Below are 18,308 nucleotides of genomic sequence, written 5' to 3'. Positions count from 1 at the left end.
TTCTATGTGTTTCTGTAACTTCTATAGCTTTTTATCTTTTAATATGGTGTAAAATATCGCCTTATACTAAATGGTAAAAAAATCATCCCATCTCTGTTGGACTTCTTTCATTCATTGTATCCCCATGAGGCAAAGACCAATTCTTACATATCTTTTCTATCTCTGAAGATATAGTAAGAATTCTAAAAATATTTATCCAAATTCCACCATCAGGGACATACTTTGGAATTAAAATTACTTACAATATCAACAATACATCTCAATTACTTACCTGTCGAGTATGCATTCAGTATTGCTTGAGAAAAGTCTCAGACGGTGTTAAGGGTCAGCCCATCCCATGACGTGAAGAAGGCTGATGTTACAAACCAAACACAACCCCAAGGACTTCTAAATTGAGTAAATATGAGGTGCGCCTGGGTAGCGCAGTCGTTAAGCATCTGCCTTCGGTTCAGGGCGTGATCCCGGCGTTCCGGGATCGAGTCCCACATCGGGCTTCTCCGCTGGGAGCCTGCTTCTTCCTCTCCCACTCCCCTGCTGTGTTCCCTCTATCCCTGGCTGTCTATCTCTGTCACATAAATAAATAGAATCTTTAAAAAAAATGAGTAAAAATGAAGAGCAACAGTAGGTCTGAGACTTAATTCTTTCCATCTACATATAAATGAGTATGGCTTTTTCCTGATGAATTACTATCAATACCTGCTTTAAGAATACTTAAAATGCCTTTAAAATAATCACCTACTTCTCACTGCTGTAGAAGACAATTGGCTAAATCAGCACTGACATGTTTCAAAATGAAGACGAATGTATTACGTATTTTACAAAGGCCAAAGCTAGAACAAGACATGCAGCTGTATTGGTTTTAGCTGGCACCTAGCCTTGAGTCATGGCCAGTATACAATGCATACGTGTTACTTTTTATGTCACTGAAACATGATTCTGTATTTGACTTTATGGCTGTATACTTGCAAACATTCCTCCTGTCCATAGACTTCAAGTGTGCAGGTTTCCCTCTTCTGAGCTCTGAGTCAAGAAATCTGCTTGCTTTGGCTTCTGGATCACACCACCATCTCCCTACCCGCCCCTCCCCACATCCCCTTCCCTCCTCCCAACCCCCATCCCCATGCCCTTGACATACAGAGCTGCTCCAACCCCCTACAACACTTAAGGAATGCTTACTGATACACATGTACATATCTCTTTCCAGGTTTAAAAGAGATGCATTCATTAGAACGCGTTACATATACTGTGGTCACAAACACTTTTAATATATCGGTAGCTAACAGCAACAAAGGCTGATTTCTCAGTCATGTTTCATGTCCTTCCCATGGAACATGCTCTCCTTTTGTCATCCTCACTCAAGAGCCCAACCCGAAGGAGGCTTCGTCTCTGAGAATAGAAGGAAGCGTGGAAGTGAACCCAATGAGGAATTGCTGTAGCTTGCAACCCCTATCACTTCACTCACAACGCATTGGCCGGAGCTGGCCAGAAGTCTCCACCCAACCACAGAGAGGAACAGGAGGCTTAGCCTTTCATGTGCTTGGAATGAAAGAAGAAGTGGGTGTTAGTAGTGCTAATGAATGCCTCAGTGTGTTTCACAGCACCAAAATCACCAGAGAGTCTCATGTGAGCTCAGGAACAGCAGATCCCCTGGTATCACTGGTCTTCCAGTGATGGTGTCTTCAGTCAGATAACATCCTACCTCTCTTCGCTTTCACTCTGTGGTACGATGCTTCTCCAAGAAGTTGATACACACTTGAAAAATTAAAACCAAATATATTTGAAAAGTTCTTCTGAACAGAAGCCATCTATGAGAATTATGCAGGATTGGTGTATATTTCTTGAAGATCCTTGGGGATTAAGGTCATTGAGAACATCTATAGATCAGTGGTAGAGGAAGCCAGTGCCCACATCCCAGCCTGTGAGAAATGCACACAGGCTTGAGTTCCCACCTGCACAAAAAAAAGTGATGGGATCCCAACTCTGATCCTTCTAGGAACTGAAGGATGCGACCTCACTGACTACGTAACACAGAGAAGGCAGTTACTGGCTTGTTTATTTCAAAAAGATAGTCTGTCACAAGCATAACCCCAGCCCCACTGGCCGTGTTTTGGTCACCAAACCAACAGCGCCTTTGGAAACTCTGGAGCTGTGTTCTCCAATCTGGCAGCCACAAGCCACATGTAGGGCTTTAGATTTTAATTTCTTTTTAATTATAATCAAATACAATGTAAAAAATCAGTTCTTTGGTTGCACAGCCACATTCCAAGGGCTCAATAGGCACATGTGCCTAGTGGCCACCATAATTCTACAACATAAATATAAGATATTCCCATCATCAGAAAGTTCTGTTGAACAGTCTCATTCTAGAAAACCCAGAGCAGAACACACTCTAGGGCGTCCTCTTATCAAAAGAATAGAACGTGAATCTGACCAAGTCTCTATGATCTATAGGCAATGCAAAGGGAAGAACATGGTATCTATACCACAGAGATACAATCAGAAAAATGCAGAGTGTGGGAAATTTGATGGGAGAAATGATACAGTTTCTTAAAAGGAAAATTTCAAAAAAGAAAAAAACAAGAAAACCTCTAAATACTTGTCGTATATATCAAACAATGAAAATATGTGAACTTTATTGGAATAAATTCAAATAAAAACCTATAAAAGTATATATAATAAGTATGAGACAATAATTGATATATAATAACTCATAATAAGATACATAATAATAAAGAGTGACTTCAAAAAAAAACCCTTATCTTTTAAGAATGCATAATGAAATATTTACAGAAGAAATGATATAATGTCTGGGCTTTGCTTCTAAATAATTTAGGATGAGGGGATGGATGGGCATGTAGAGGAAATAAGATTGGCCATGGGGTGATGGCTGTGGCTCTGGGTGGCAGATTCATGGGCATTAATTTTATTATTCTGACTACTTTTGCTTTTATTAAAAAGTTTCAAGAGTGAAGAGTTAAACATAAAATTGCAGTAAGGCAGGACAGCAGAAGAGAGCTATGGGAAATAAAAATGGTTTCTGAATTCTCTCTCCAAACACTTAGTAGGCAATGCCCTTGACTTTGGCCTTTTCAGTCAGTCATTGCAGAAGACCTGCTCAGGCATAGCCCTGACGAAGGCGTCTGGAAGCCAGAGCACCACAGGGGATGGGAAACGAAGTCTGGTAGTGTGCATAAACCCGAACCATTCCAACTTGTGGCTATGAATGCCTCAAACCCAGTGGGTATGGGAAGTAGAGAAGACGGAGGTGAGTTTGGGGAAGTCCCCCGGATGTCTGTGTATGGAACTTACTAAAGGGGAAAAGAATGTTACACACCTCACCAGGGTAGCAGCCCTGGGGGAACAGATGAACTGGTGCGATGGATGGAGTGTTCGTGAACTCCCAAAAGTTGAAGCTCTGCGTGATGATGGTATTTGCAGATGGGGCCTTTGCGAGTTGCTGGGGGTTATTTAAGCCACGCATGCAGCTTACGGATGGGTTGCGGCCGCCCAGGCTGACTTAAGAAGTTGGTCAAGGAAGAGGTTATTCCGCTTTAATGTTCCTATGGCGTTTCACCCGACAGATAATCTGTGAATCTCTGAGGGAGAAAAGAATGTGACAAAGGTAGGGAACAAATTTTATTAAAAGATTGCTGCTTTAGGAATGTGGCTGGATATTTTAGAAGATGTAACATTATACATTTTTTCTCTTGTGTTTTTCCTTTTCTTTCTGTACTCATCACCTCAGGGAAGGGGAAATGGAGGCAGCATAAAAATCTCTCTGATCATGATCTTGCAGAAATTTAAGCCACAAGGAGACCTTAGGAGTTCAAGACTGTAGATGGGGTCTTGGCCAGAAGCAGGGGCTGCAGCCGGGTTCCTTCCCCAGGGGCCCAGATGAGAGGAGGATTTCCCTAGCTTAGGGGATGGAGGGAAGAAAGAGAGATCTGTGGGCCTCTCCTGGCAATGCCTTAAGGAAGGTGGCAGGACCCAGAGAAGAATGGCTCCATGTCCACCAAGGCAGAGCAGACCCCAGGAGCCTTCCAAAGGTCCCTTACCTGAGTGAGGCCTGGAAGCATCAAAGGCACCCAGTGGGGCTGTTTAGACCTGGCTCTCAGCTCTCAGTGGTAACCTTATTGCCTATACCTCCCCCAGCGTTAGCACTTACACGGGTCCCCTGGGAGGGATCTGAAGGAGGAAGACTAAGGTGAGCGTGTCTGTTTGTCTAGGTGAAAGGAATCTCAGACTTAAAACTTACAGGTCTTGGTAAAGTATAAAAAGGCAGAGTTGCTGTTCTCAGATACCCGGGTTGGAGACTGATTCACAGCATGCAACGGATACCTTATCTCGAGCACTTCACTGCCCCAACAGCCTCACAAGTTCAAAGTCTTCGCGTGGCATGAGATTGATCCTTTCAACCACTCACTCTACCCACAGGCACCAACCTCCACCCCCACCCCAGGGTTCCAGACACTCTGCTGGGTGCTGGCAAGATCGAGGAACAAAACTGATCCAGCATCTGCCCTCCCAGAGCTCACAGCCCCGCCCTGTGGGGACGACCACACAGCGACAACCAAACAAAGAAACAAAATCCCTACGAACTCTGATAAATTGCTCAGATAATAAGCTGGGTGCTGTGATAAAGAATTCCTGGACTACTACTGGGTGTTTACCCCAAAGATACAGACATAGTAAAGAGAAGGGCCATATGCACCCCAATGTTCATAGCAGCAATGTCCACAATAGCTAAATCGTGGAAGGAGCCGAGATGCCCTTCAACAGATGACTGGATTAAGAAGTTGTGGTCCATATATACAATGGAATATTACTCAGCTATCAGAAAGAACGAGTTCTCAACATTTGCTACAACATGGACGGCACTGGAGGAGATAATGCTAAGTGAAATAAGTCAAGCAGAGAAAGACAACTATCATATGATTTCTCTCATCTGTGGAACATAAAAACTAGGAAGATCAGTAGGAGAAGAAAGGGATAAAGAAAGGGGGGGTAATCAGAAGGGGGAATGAAACATGAGAGACTATGGACTATGAGAAACAAACTGAGGGCCTCAGAGGGGAGGGGGGTGGGGAAATGGGATAGGCTGGTGATGGGTAGTAAGGAGGGCATGTATTGCATGGTGCACTGGGTGTTATACGCAAGTAATGAATCATGGAACTTTACATCGGAAACCGGGGATGTACTGTATGGTGACTAACATAATATAATAAAAAATCATTTAAAAAAATAATAATAAATAAATAATTTAAAAAATAATTTCCCCGACACTTCCAATGTTTGGCTGGGCACTTCCATGTGGAGTACACATAGCAATTTTCAAAGAAAAAGAAAAGAAAATTCACTTAACACAAACTGTAAAAAAAAAAAAAAAAGAATTCCTGGCCTATGAGCAGCATAAGGAGGCCTGAAAAGACCTCTCCACGCAGGTATTTTGTGTGCTAAGACCTACAGCAGGGGAACCACCTAGTCCTGCCAAGGGTTGGGGTGTACAAGAGAAGGGAGAGGAACCGCGGAGACTTGAGAACGTGTTTGAAGAATGAAAGGAAGGCAGCGTGCTTGGCCTGAACAGGGGAGAAGGAGTGAGGCGGGGAGCTCAGGTCCCTCAGAATCTGGCAGAGCAACGTACGGAGGTAAAAGGTGATCCTTCGAGCAATGGGAAGCCACGGATTCGTCTTAAGGAGGGGACTCGTCTACTTGTAGTGTACGGATCAGATGAGGAAATACACATAATGCACTTAGAACAGTGGCCAGTGTAGACAGCACTCTAAAAGTATTCTTACCCTGATTCTGATTATTGACAATGGGTTGGAGAACCAAGAATGGAATCAGAGAGTTTGGGAAGTTATTCCCCTGGTCCTTCCTCGTGGCTGTGAGGCTGGAGAGCAGGGCTCGGTGTAGAGCAAAATATGAGTCAGACATGCGATCATTAGGGCTTCCTGATGAACAGGGAAGGAAAGGCAGGACTCGTCTCAGGTTTCTGTCATCAACCACCAGGGGAGGATCTGTTATCACGCCGAGGAGGGCAGCGAAAGAAAGGAATCTGGGACAAGAAACGAGAGCGCCATTTCATTGTATTGACTTGGTGGTGCCTACGGGTATCGCAGTGGGAATGTCAGATATGTCATCAGCCTCGTTGCGCATGGAAGAAACGGAGGCTCCTTGACATGCGGAAGCTGAGATCCAGGAGGACCAAGTCATCTCAACGTGGAACAGCTGTTAGGAGAGAGTCAAACCTGGAACTCAGGCTAAGAACTCTTCTTGGCCAGAGATCTCGCCTCCTCGTGGTGGAAGCCCTCGCTTCCTCGTCGTAACCCAGGCGGAGAGTCAACGTCAGGGGCACCGTCTGTGTGGGCACCGATGAGATGCCTGCAGGGCGCTGGCGTCCCAGAACAGAGGCCATGAAATGTGCCTCAGTTCTCTGAGTCCTGGCAGGCAGCAATTTGCCTGGGAAAGAAGGAAAAGCCAGGTAAGAATGGTACACGGTTAAGCGGGAGTGGTGTTAGCTTGTTAGGCCTGGTGTCCTGCTCTCCAAAATAGGGAGGGGGAACTCTAATACGCACGACCTCAGGTGCATTATAAAGGATTATTTGCAAAAAGAGAAGCAAGAGACAGCGAGATCGTATACTTGATAAGTCTTCCTGGGCTGTGTGTTCATTTAACCGTGGCCATAAATTAAAAAATGAAACTGGACCAGGGGCTGGGGTTCTGAGAGAAATGGGGGCTTGTGGCTTCATGGGGACAGAATCTCATCACGGGGATGAGGAAGAAGCCCTGGAAATGGGTAGTGGTAATGGTTGTACAATAATGAAAATACACTAATGTCACTGAACTATATATTTAAAAATGGTTAACATGGTAAATTGTATGCGATGTATATTTTACCGCAATAAAACCAAATTAAAACCGGACGTTTGTTTATATTATTGAATAGAAGCTAGCGTAACACACTTCGACTGTGCTTCTGTCATGGGAACCATGCGATGAGCCGGGGTCACTCACCATTCCCACACTTTGGATGTGAAAGAGAACTAGTTTTGACTTGGATAGGAAAGGTGCTGGAGCTGAGAAATAAGCTATAAATAAAACAGTAACAATTGTCTTAAAAAAAAAAAAACAACCTTGGATTAGAGGCTAGATTTCAAATGGCATCCTGTTTTATCTGAACAGGATCACATTCTGTAAGCAAGCGTCAGTTTATGAGCCCCTCAGGGCCAAGTTCTGCCTCTGCCTGTCTTGTCAGTGTCCTCACAGGGCCTCAAGTGAAAGTACTGTTACGTTATTGGCAAAGTTGACCTGAGAAATCTAGAGGCGGTGTAACCAGAGAGTGAAAACGACAGTGCCCCCCACTAGAAATAAAACTGCTAGGGACTGCATTCAAATAGAGGTCAAACTAAACTGAATGGAGCTGAACTTTTGAAGCTAAGTTGACTTTTTTCTGCTTCCAAGAGCTTGCTTTTCGTTTGTTTGTTTGTTTTCAAATATATTTAATTATGCTAAAATATACATACCATGAAATTTACCATTTCTCCATTTTTAAGCATAGAGCAATGTTAAGTATACTCACATGGTTGTACAACCGAATCTCCAGAAATTTTTCATCCTGCAAAACTGAAACTTTATACCCATTAAATACCTCCCCATTTCTTCCTTCCTCCCACCCCTGGTCACCATCATCCTACCTTCTGTCCCTGAATTTGACAACTCTGGGCGATTCACGGAAGAGGCATCCTACGGTATTTTTGTCTTTTTGTGTCTAGCTTATTTCACGCCATCATAAGATCCTCCAAGATCATCCAGTTGTGGCATGTATCAGAATTACCTTTGGCTGAATAATATGCCATATATGGATACACCCTATTTTGTTTATCCACTCATCTGCTGAGGGACACTTGGATTATTTCCACCTCTTGATTATTGTGAATCATGCTACCATGCACATGGGTGTACAGATATCTATTTTGAGACCTTGCTTTAAGTTCTTTTAGTATATACACAGAAGTGGAATTACTGGATCATATGGTAGTTCTATATTTAATTTTTGGAGGAACTGCCATTCTGTTTTCCGTATTGATGTTGCCATTTGACGTTCCCACCAACAGTATGTTAGGATTCTAATTTCTCCATATTCTCAAGAACACTTGTTATTTCAAGAGTTTGTTGTTGTTGTTTTACAGTAACCACGTGAATGGGTGTGAGGTAGTACTTAATTGTGATGATTTTTTTAATAGTTAATGGACTCGTTCTTAGAGCAGTTTTAGCTTTCCAGAAAATTTGAGCAGAAAGTCCCATAAGTTTTGTGCTCCACACATGAACAACTTCCCACACTACACATTCGGAACCACAGTGGTGCATTTTTTATACTCAATAAACCTGCACTGACGCCATTACTACCCGAAGTCCATAGCTTACATTAGGGTTCACTCTTGGTGTTGTATTTGTATATTCTGAGTTTTGACAAGTGTACAACGGCACGTATCTACCATGATGGTATCATACAGAGTATTCTCACTGCCCTGAAATTCCTCCACACTCCGCCTACTCATCCTTCTCTGCCCCCCCAACCCCTGGAAGCCACTGATCTTTTTACTGTCCCCAATTTTTTGCCTTTTCCAGGATACCTTATAGTCGCAATCAGATTGGCTTCTCTCACTTAATGTTATACATTTAAGTTTCCAGAGAGCTTGCATTTTGACATAGCTTATTCTTGGCTGGTTTGCTTCTCACTTGCCTATGATCTCCAGTGAAGACATTACTAAATGAAGGGAACTCCCTAGGCTCCACAAAACCATGACTGTCGATGGCCCATCAGCCATTGCTGGGAGCCTGGACCAGAGACTTAGAAGTCAAGGCTCTCAGGCACCTCCCTGAGAAGAAAGGAAAGTCAAAGTTTGCCCTGATCAGACACTGCTGTAGCCTAATCTCACAGTATAGCCACCATAGCTAAGAAATCTGCCACGTTGGTCCCTTGTGACCATATTATGTTAGCAATGTTAGATATCATGAAACTTTTTTAATGGAAGAATTTTAGAACGCAGTATGAGCTGTTTTAATCTCCAAACATTTGGAAATTAAACAATACACTTCTAAGAGAAAAAAAAAATCCATGAACCAAAGAGGAACCTCAAAGGAAATAAAATAATACATAAAACATAGAGAATTTCAATCAAGAAAAAGTGGTTTAAAAAAAAAAATCAGCCAAATCGACTCAACTCCAGCAAAACTGACAAAGAAAAAAGAGAGAGGACACTAATTACCAGCATCTGAAATGGAACAGAAAATATTACTCCAAACCCTACAGACATCAAAAAGATAATAAGGAAATAATACAAACAACTCTACACATAAACATGACAACTTAGAGGATGTGGACCAATTTCTCAAAAAGCACAAACTATCACAATTCACCCAATATGAAATAGATAACTGGAAAATCTGAAGAGCTCCACAACTACTAAGAAAATTAAACTTGTAATTTAAAAACCCTCAAAAAGAGATCTCCGGGCTCAGATGCTTTCATTGAAGAATTTTTCCAAATGATTAAAGAATTAGGAGGGTACACTTCCAAAAATTCCTTTTATGATGCTACTATTACCCTGATACCAAAACCAGACACAGAAAATGACAGTACCAAAAAAAAAAAAAAAAAGGAAGAAAAAGGGGACTACAGACCATTATGCCTCATGAATACAGATGCAAATCTTCTGAACAAAATATTAGAAAATAAAATTCAGTAACATGTAAAAAGAATAATACACCATGACCAAGTGGGCTTTATTCTAGATACACAAAATTGATTGAATATCTGGAAATCGACCACTGTAATCTGAGAAGAAAAAAAAATCAGATAACCATATCAATTGATGTGGAAAAACCACTTGGCAAAATCCAACAGGCATAAAAACCGAAATAAAGAGGAACTTATAAACCTGATAAAGAGCATCTATCAAACAAAACCTTAAGGCTAACATTATATTTAGTGGTGAAAGAATGAATGCTTTCCCCCTAAGATTGAGAAGAGGCGAAGATATCTCAAAAGGACAAGCATTCATTACTTATTTAATATTCACCACTCACGCAACGGAGTACTGAAAGTTCTAGCTATATGGCAAGGCAAGAAAACGTAAAGTGAAATAAGGTTTAAAAAAAAAAAAGTAGGGGCGCCTGGGTGGCACAGCGGTTAAGCGCCTGCCTTCGGCTCAGGGCGTGATCCTGGCGTTATGGGATCTAGCCCCACATCAGGCTCTTCCGCTATGAGCCTGCTTCTTCCTCTCCCACTCCCCCTGCTTGTGTTCCCTCTCTCGCTGGCTGTCTCTATCTCTGTCAAATAAATAAATAAAATCTTTTAAAAAAATAAAAAATAAAAAAATAAAAAAAAAAAAGTAAGTTTGAAAAGAGGAAACACAATTGCTTCCATGTACGGATTATGTGATTGCCTACATGGAAATTCTCAAGAAATCTACAAAAAAAATTTCTATAACTAATAAGTGAGTTCAGTAAGATCACATGATAAAGAACAACATACAAAAGTCAATTTTATATTAGAATATATCAGTAATACAGTAGTAATGACCACATAGTAACTGAAATTTAAAATATTCCATTTACCATAGCTCAGAAAAATGAAATACGAACGGATAAATCTAATAAAACACATACAGAATTTGTATGCCAAAAACTTCAAAATGTTGATGAAAGAAATCAAAAACATGATATGTGTCATATGGACATGAACTTGAACACTTCCCATGATAAAAATGAAAACTGGTAGAAACATTTAAGCCAATTCCTATCAAAATATCAGCAAGATTTTTTTACAGATACAGACAAGATTATTCAAAGATTTATATGGAAATGCAAAAGGAACTAGAGTAGCTAAACAATTTTGAAAAAGAAGAATAAAGTGGGAAGGATCAGTCTACCCAGCTTCAACACTTATTCTGTACCTGCATGAATCAAAACTGAGTGGTATTGATGAAAAGAGATCAATGGAACAAAATAGAGAATGCAGAAGTAGACACACAAATATACTCAATTTTTTGACAGAGGTGTAAAAGCAATTCAGTGGAGGAAAGATAGGCCTGTCAATAGTGTTGGAGCAAGTGGACATCCACAAACCAAAAAAATAACCTCTATCTGAGCTTATACCTTATGCAAAATTTAACTCAACCCGCGAATCATGAACAGAAATGTAAAATGTTAAGGTATAAAACTTTTGAAAGAAAATTATGAAGAAATCTTCAGAATCTAGGGCTAAGCAAAGGGTTCATTTCATAGACTTTTTTTTTTTTAAGATTTTATTTATTCATTTGAGAGAGAGAGACAGCCAGCGAGAGAGGGAACACAAGCAGGGGGAGTGGGAGAGGAAGAAGCAGGCTCCTAGCGGAGGAGCCTGATGCGGGGCTCGATCCCAGAATCCCAGGAACATACCCTGAGCCGAAGGCAGATGCTTAACGACTGCGCCACCCAGGCGCCCCCAAAGGGTTCATAGACTTAACTCCAAAAGCATGGTCCATAAAAGGAAAAACTGATACATTGGACTTCATCAAAATTAAAAACATTTGCTGTGGGGCGCCTGGGTGGCTCAGTTGGTTAAGTGTCTGCCTTTAGCTCAGGTCATGATCCCGGAGTCTTGGGATCAAGTCCCACAACAGGCTCCCTGCTCAGCTGGAAGTCTGCTTCTCCCTCTGCCTCTACCCCTCCCCCTGCTTGTGTGCGCGCGCTCTCTCTCTCTCTCTGTCATGCTTTCTCTCTCAAATAAATAAATAAAATATTTTTTAAATAAATAAAAACATTTGCTCTGTGAACAACTTTGTTAAGCGTATGAAAAGACAAGCTGCAGACTCAGAGAAAATATTTGCAAACAGCATATCTAACAAAGGACTAGTATCTAGAATATATAATGAGTTCTAAAAACTCAATAATAATAAAACAAGCAATCCAACTATAAAATGGGCGAACAACATGAACAGACCTTTCACCAAAGAGGACATACACATGCCAAATAAGCACATGAAAAGAGGCTTATCATTAGCCACTAGAGAAATACAACTCAAATGATAAGGAGGTATCAGTACACATGGTATGGGAATGGCTAAAATAAAAAATAGTGACAAAAACAAATGTTAGGAAGGACAAAGAGAACCTGGATCACTGATACATGGCTGGTGGGAGTGTAAAATGGTACAGCCACTCTGGAAAAGTTTGACAGTTTCATAAAAAAAAAAACAAAAAACAACAACAAAAAAAAAAAAAAACAAAAAAAAACACCTAAACATAAACTATCTTAGAGCCCAGCAATTATATTCCTGGTGCATTTGCTTCAGAAAAATGAAAATGATTGGTCACAGGAAAACCTGTCCATGAATGGTCACAGCAGCTTTATTCCTAATAGCCAAAAGCTGGAAACAATCCCAATGTCCTTCAACAGTTAAATGGCTAAACGAATTTCAGTTTCAATACCATGGACTATTACTTGGCAAAAAGGGAGTAATCAAATGATACATCAACAACTTGGATGAATCTCCAGAGAATTGTGCTAAGTGAAAAAGAAAATCAATCCCAGTAGGAAACATGTTATGCGATTCCACTGATCTAACATTCTTGAAATAACAAAATTATTGAAGTGGAGAAGAGATTGGTGATTGCCACGGTGTTAGGAGTGGAGAGGGAGGTGCGGGAAGGAATGACAAGTGCTATAAAGGAGCAACGTGAGGGATCCCCGTGGTGATGGGAATGCTCTGTATCTTGACGGTGTCGATGTGAATATCCTAGTTGTGACATTGTACTCTAGTTTTGCAAGATGTCACTCTTGGGGAGAAACTGGATAAAGGGTACAAGGAATATCTCTGTATCATTTCTTACAACTGCACGTGAATCTATAATTATCTCGAAATAAAAAGTTCAATTTAAAAGTGTTTGGTCCATTAATTTGTTCAAACATTTATAGAGCATCTCATTGTGCGTTATAACCAAATGAGTCTCCACAGAGCTTATAGCTGCTGTTTCAACAGTTGGGATCATAAAACAAGATCCAAGGGGTACCTGGGTGGCACAGCGGTTAAGTGTCTGCCTTTGGCTCAGGGCGTGATCCCGGTGTTATGGGATCGAGCCCCACATCAGGCTTCTCCGCTATGAGCCTGCTTCTTCCTCTCCCACTCCCCCTGCTTGTGTTCCCTCTCTCGCTGGCTGTCTCTATCTCTGTCGAATAAATAAATAAAATCTTGAATAAATAAATAAATAAATAAATAAATAAATAAATAAATAAATAATAAATAAAACAAGATCCAAGAGCTTGCCCGTGGTCTGGAGGAAAAATTTCCTTGGAGGGTGAACTCAAACTATGAGGCAGAAAAACATTCCAGTCAGCTCTCCGATAAATGAGGGAAAGAACGTTGGTCAAATCCTCTCTAGATACTTCCAAATGTTCAAAAAGAATGGGCTGACTGAGTGGTAGGTCCTCAGAAGACCACCTTTGCCATCTGAGGCCAACCAGCCGCCCCCTACCCTTTCAGTTTTGCTCTCAGGAGAGAATGAGCCCTCCAGAGCCCTGTGTCATGCTGGCAGTCAGGATTTCCAGATTCCCAAGGGAACTGTGCCCAGCTTAGCCTCAGCCCAGAGCATGCTGGGAGTGAGAGAAGCTGGCACGGGGGTTAAGAGCACTGGCTTCGAAGCCACAAACACCTGGTGCTTGCTCTTTTTCGGCCATCTCTTGGTTGTGTAATCTTGGCCAAGGTAGCTATCTTTCTGGAACCTTGTCTTTTCATCTATTTCATGGGGCTGTTTTCATGAGTCTGATATATTTTAATGGGGTCCCTGCAATGGGCCGGGCACTGTTGTAGGCACTAGAGAAACCACAGTAAATAACACAAATTAGGAAGGAAAGAGGAACGGAAGGAGGGAAGGGAGGAAGGGAGGAGAGAAGGTCTAAGGCAGTGTCTGACACTGTGGCCTACAATTCAGCAGCAGAAGGGAGCTGGCGAGGAATGCAGAGTCTCAGGCCCCACCCCGGACCTGTTCATCAGACTCTCTGAGGGAGTGTGCACACTCACCAGCTCTTCAGAGGGTTCTGACGACCTCCATATTTTGAGAACCGCGGGTTCCAAGGGAACACAGGAGCATTTACCACAAGCCCTGGCTCAAGGCGGTGCTCACACATATTATCTTGATCCTCACGCCATGGTAGACATTCTATTTGTCAGAAGGGACATACCCTCCCAGAATTCAGAAGGACCCAGAACTCAAACCCAAGTCCATGACCCTCTAAACGGCCTATTCTCTCCATTGCCCTCACGCCTTCACGTGCCATAAACGCAAATGCACAGCAAAGAGGGGGTGCTCCCTTCACCCCGGGGCCCCCTGCTCCCCGTGAATTGTGTTTCCTGTCTCCAAGGTGTCAGCGCCCACGGGCATCCTCATGGAGGCCACAGACGCTCCCTTCCCTCCTTGGAGATGACAGGATACACCATGAGACAGGAGCTTGCCCACCTAAAGGGTCAACTTTCTGCTTGCGAGAACGTTTGTTTAAACCAAAGACTTGGAAACAACTTGGAAACAAATCAGCCTCTCGTCTGAGAGGTCTGTAGATTCTTTGCAGACTCCGGAGCCCGCTCTCTGTTAGTGACATTGGATGATGGCCCATGTGCTTCCCGCATCCTCCTGCGTCCCGAAGCGTCCCCGCGGTCCTGCAGGCCTATTCAGTTTGTGCAGTGGAGGAGACACAGTTGCCGGGGTTAAGAGCTGGCAGTGGGGCGCGCAGGAGCCCAGCTACCCCCGCCGGGACGATCATTCAGAGCTCCGTGTGGGTCTCTTTTGTGTGGTGGGTGAGGCTTCCCACCATGGGTTCCGGTGACTCGGAATGCCAAGGGCCTAAACTTAATTAACTTCTCCGGGCTGGGACTCTTCCACCTCAGCCCGCATCCTGCTTCGTGGGGCGGCAGGACGAAAGTGCTCCCTGCACAAACAGAAGGCCAGGGACCTTAGTGGGAGCGTTGGCAAATACAACAGGGCCAGTGGCATCCTCATTAAACTCTGATTAGCAAGTGGACTTGATCCAGCCTAACTCAGAGCTGAATGAGATTTCTTTCTTTCTTCTTCTTTTTCTGCTGCCAGTTGATCAGATGTAGGCAATTAAGAACCCCCACACCTCCAGCCCTTGTATTTTTTTGAAGCAGGGAGCCCATACCAGTCAAGCCATAAAGACACTATTGTCCTAAGAACAATATTCCCCACTAATCTCACTTCTGGCAATTTACTTTTTTTTTCCCAAGCAGATTTAGAAACTTAAAAAAAAAAAAAAATCCTTGAAAGAGTACGGGGGAGGAATACTCCACGGTGTCTAATCCCATCGCAAAGTGGGAGTTTTCTTGTTCCATTCAGCTTTTCTTTGAATGAGCACGGGATAAATAAACTTGGGCTGCGTCGCCACATTGATGCGGGGACCGTGAGGGTCCAATTATGCATATGGGGGCGTGTGCATTCTGGTTTGCAAATCAAACACAAAGAAGGCAGCACAAGTGCCCCCTTGTAATCAGTTCTCACTACAAATTTACAAACCTGCGAGGTGAGATTGCCTTTTGTTAAGTGTTTAAAAGCAATTATTACCTTTCTTTAATTTTCTGGTGGTAATTAGGCTCCTGAACCTAGTCCAACCTGGTCTGTGCCTTGAAGGCTTCTTGCTCCTCCCTGTGGTCTGCAAGGGTGAGGGGAAGGGGATCCTTGGAGCCAGGCTTGCAAGGATTCCTGGGAACTCCAGAACTTTTCCAGCCTGAGGGCCAAGAAGTCTGACCGGCGGACCCAGAGAAGCTGTGTCCTTTTTGCCTTGAAAGAGAGAAGATAAAAGACAATGGTGAAGAGAAGAATTCAGAGAGGGCAAAAGGAAAGACCCAGGGTAGAGGGGAAATAAGGCAACAGAAACTTGAGACGGGGAAACAAGACTGGGAGGATTATCTACAAACGAAAGGAGAGTCGCCTCAGCACTGTTACTCTGTTCACACTTTATATTCACTTGCAGGATTCCCGCTAAGGAGCCCGGCCACTCTAGACACCCATGCCTCAAAACATCTGGGTTCTTGCAATGAATGAAGAAGCTAGGTCTCTGCAAATAAGCCAAAGGGGAAAGGAAGCAAGAGGACCCAAATCCCTGCAAAAAGCTAGCCAAGATGCTAGACCTTTCGCCATGCCCCAGAGGTCAACCAACTTGGCAGGAAGAAGTGCCTTCAGTTCTGCCTGCCCAGACCCTACGTGGAAGCCAGGCCGGGAATTCCATTGCTCCCCCCACCTGCTGTGACGGTACAGAGCACGGCCCCATTCCTAACAGCCAGATCCATGTCCAGGAAGGCCAGGATTGACATCCTGCGGGTCTCTTGTAAGGACAGTTTTTCGACTGTTGAGTTACTAAAAATTAGGATGACTGAGCCTATCTGGGTGAGATGGGGGGAGCTGGCGGGGGAAACTCGGCTGGAGTCAGAGGCACTCCCTGTCACTGTGCCCCGAGCCACAGGAGAAAGGATGCAAGCTGAGCCCTCTCACTACGGTCCAGGGGAATCGAAGGCAGAGCGGCAGGCCCAACACCAGGAGTAAACCAGAGGTGAGAGTGCTTACGGGCTCTGTTTCCTCCTCAGGTGCAATATTTCCTTCCAGATGAAAGCGAAGAGCCTTTCCCCTTCCACAATGTAGAGTTTTGAGTCATCCCGATCTCACTTCAGGCCCTGGCCTGACTCCTCAATCTCTCGGAGCCTTAGTTTTTCACCCCTGGACAACGGGAGAATCCCTCCTGGAGAGGATAAAATCGAGTATGTAGATCACCGGACACCTTATCTGTGACGCACGCTCCATGTAAGATTGTATCAGAAAATTAGTCCACTAACTGATTAATATCTGTTGATTAGGTTTCAGAGACTGGGTTAAAAAGAGAAGTAAGTACTATTTCCAAGAAAAACAGCCATGTGATTGAGAAAATAGGTAAATAGATTGGAAGAGAGCAAGAACTATCCATACGAAAGCATCGCTGTGGAACATAGTAGCCCTGTTGCCTACTGAGGACTAGTAACGTGACCCCCGCCGGGCTCCCCGGGAGTCAGCTCTTCGATAGGAGCTGCAAATAGGAACAAGCACCTCCCCCAAAAGCTTACCATGCGGGGTGACGAAGGCGCCATAGCTAACCTACAAGGCAGGATGCGATACCGGGCACAGGGGTTGCACAAAGGCACACAGGAGCGCGCCGAGGAAGGCGAGATTAGTTCCAGATAGCAGGATTAGGGGAGGCTTTAGGTTGGAGCTGGCATTAAACCAAGATGTGAAGATAGGTGAAAACAAGGAAGGTGTTGGGGCAGGAGGGAGCAGAGCACCTGCAGGACAGGCAGGTGGCTTGAGCGAGGGGGAGTGGAGCCGCCTGCGGGGCGCTGTGCTCGCGGGGTAGGTGGCAGGGGCCCTCCCTGGCCTTGGCGGGTTGGACCTCGATTTTGTCGGCAGTGGACAGAATGGAATGGATTGACTATCGTCGGCCCAGGAGCTCGTGGGTGGATTGGAGGGGGAGACAGACCAAAGCCAGGGACTGGCAGAGGCCTTTGCAGCACGAGAGGAAGGCGGCCTAAGGCAGGGTGGCGGGAATGCACAGGTGGGGTGCGGATGTGGCCACACTGCGGGGCTGCCACGCTGAGGACTGGCACTGGGAGGCCCGGGGGGGGGGGGGCACGGGGCCGAAAGGAGCGGCAGGAACGTCGGACTCGGCGCCTGGGGAATGGGAAGAGCTGGAAGGCCACGCGCACTGGAAGAGGACGGGATTGGCAAGGTCGATCCCTTGCACTTGGGACCTCCTGATGGCGGGAGGACAGCTGTTCAGCCAGTCAGTTGTCGGGCGTTGCTGTCACAGCTCCGGCTTTCATCTCACCGCGGGTGTAGATGCAGTGAGTTATTCAGGATCGAGTGCAGAAAATAGAAATGTGTCTGGGTCTTCTACGCAAAGGGAATTCGATGCAGGGAATTAACAGAGATGGTGGAAGCCCAGAGAAGCCTAACAGGAGATGAGAAAGTAACCCAGAAACGAGGGCAAGAGGACGTGGCTACCTGGTCTGAGTTTGAAGGGACACTGAGCGGGGGAGGATCACCAGAGCCCGAGAGCTGGGGCCATCTTGCAGAAGAGGTAGCCTGATGGAGGAGGAGACACTGCAGAGACCCCGTGCATGACACAGACGGCGCCCCTCATCCGTCCACGCACGAGGGGTGGGCTGCTGGGCGGGCATCCTGGGTGGAGGAGAGGCCAGGTGTGACGGTGCCTTGGAGCGGAGCCAGAAGGA

The sequence above is a fragment of the Ursus americanus genome, chromosome 34, assembly GCF_024610735.1.
Source record: "Ursus americanus isolate L20-20 chromosome 34, mUrsAme1.1.p, whole genome shotgun sequence".
Lineage (NCBI taxonomy): Eukaryota > Metazoa > Chordata > Mammalia > Carnivora > Ursidae > Ursus > Ursus americanus.
This window is presented reverse-complemented; position numbering follows the sequence as displayed.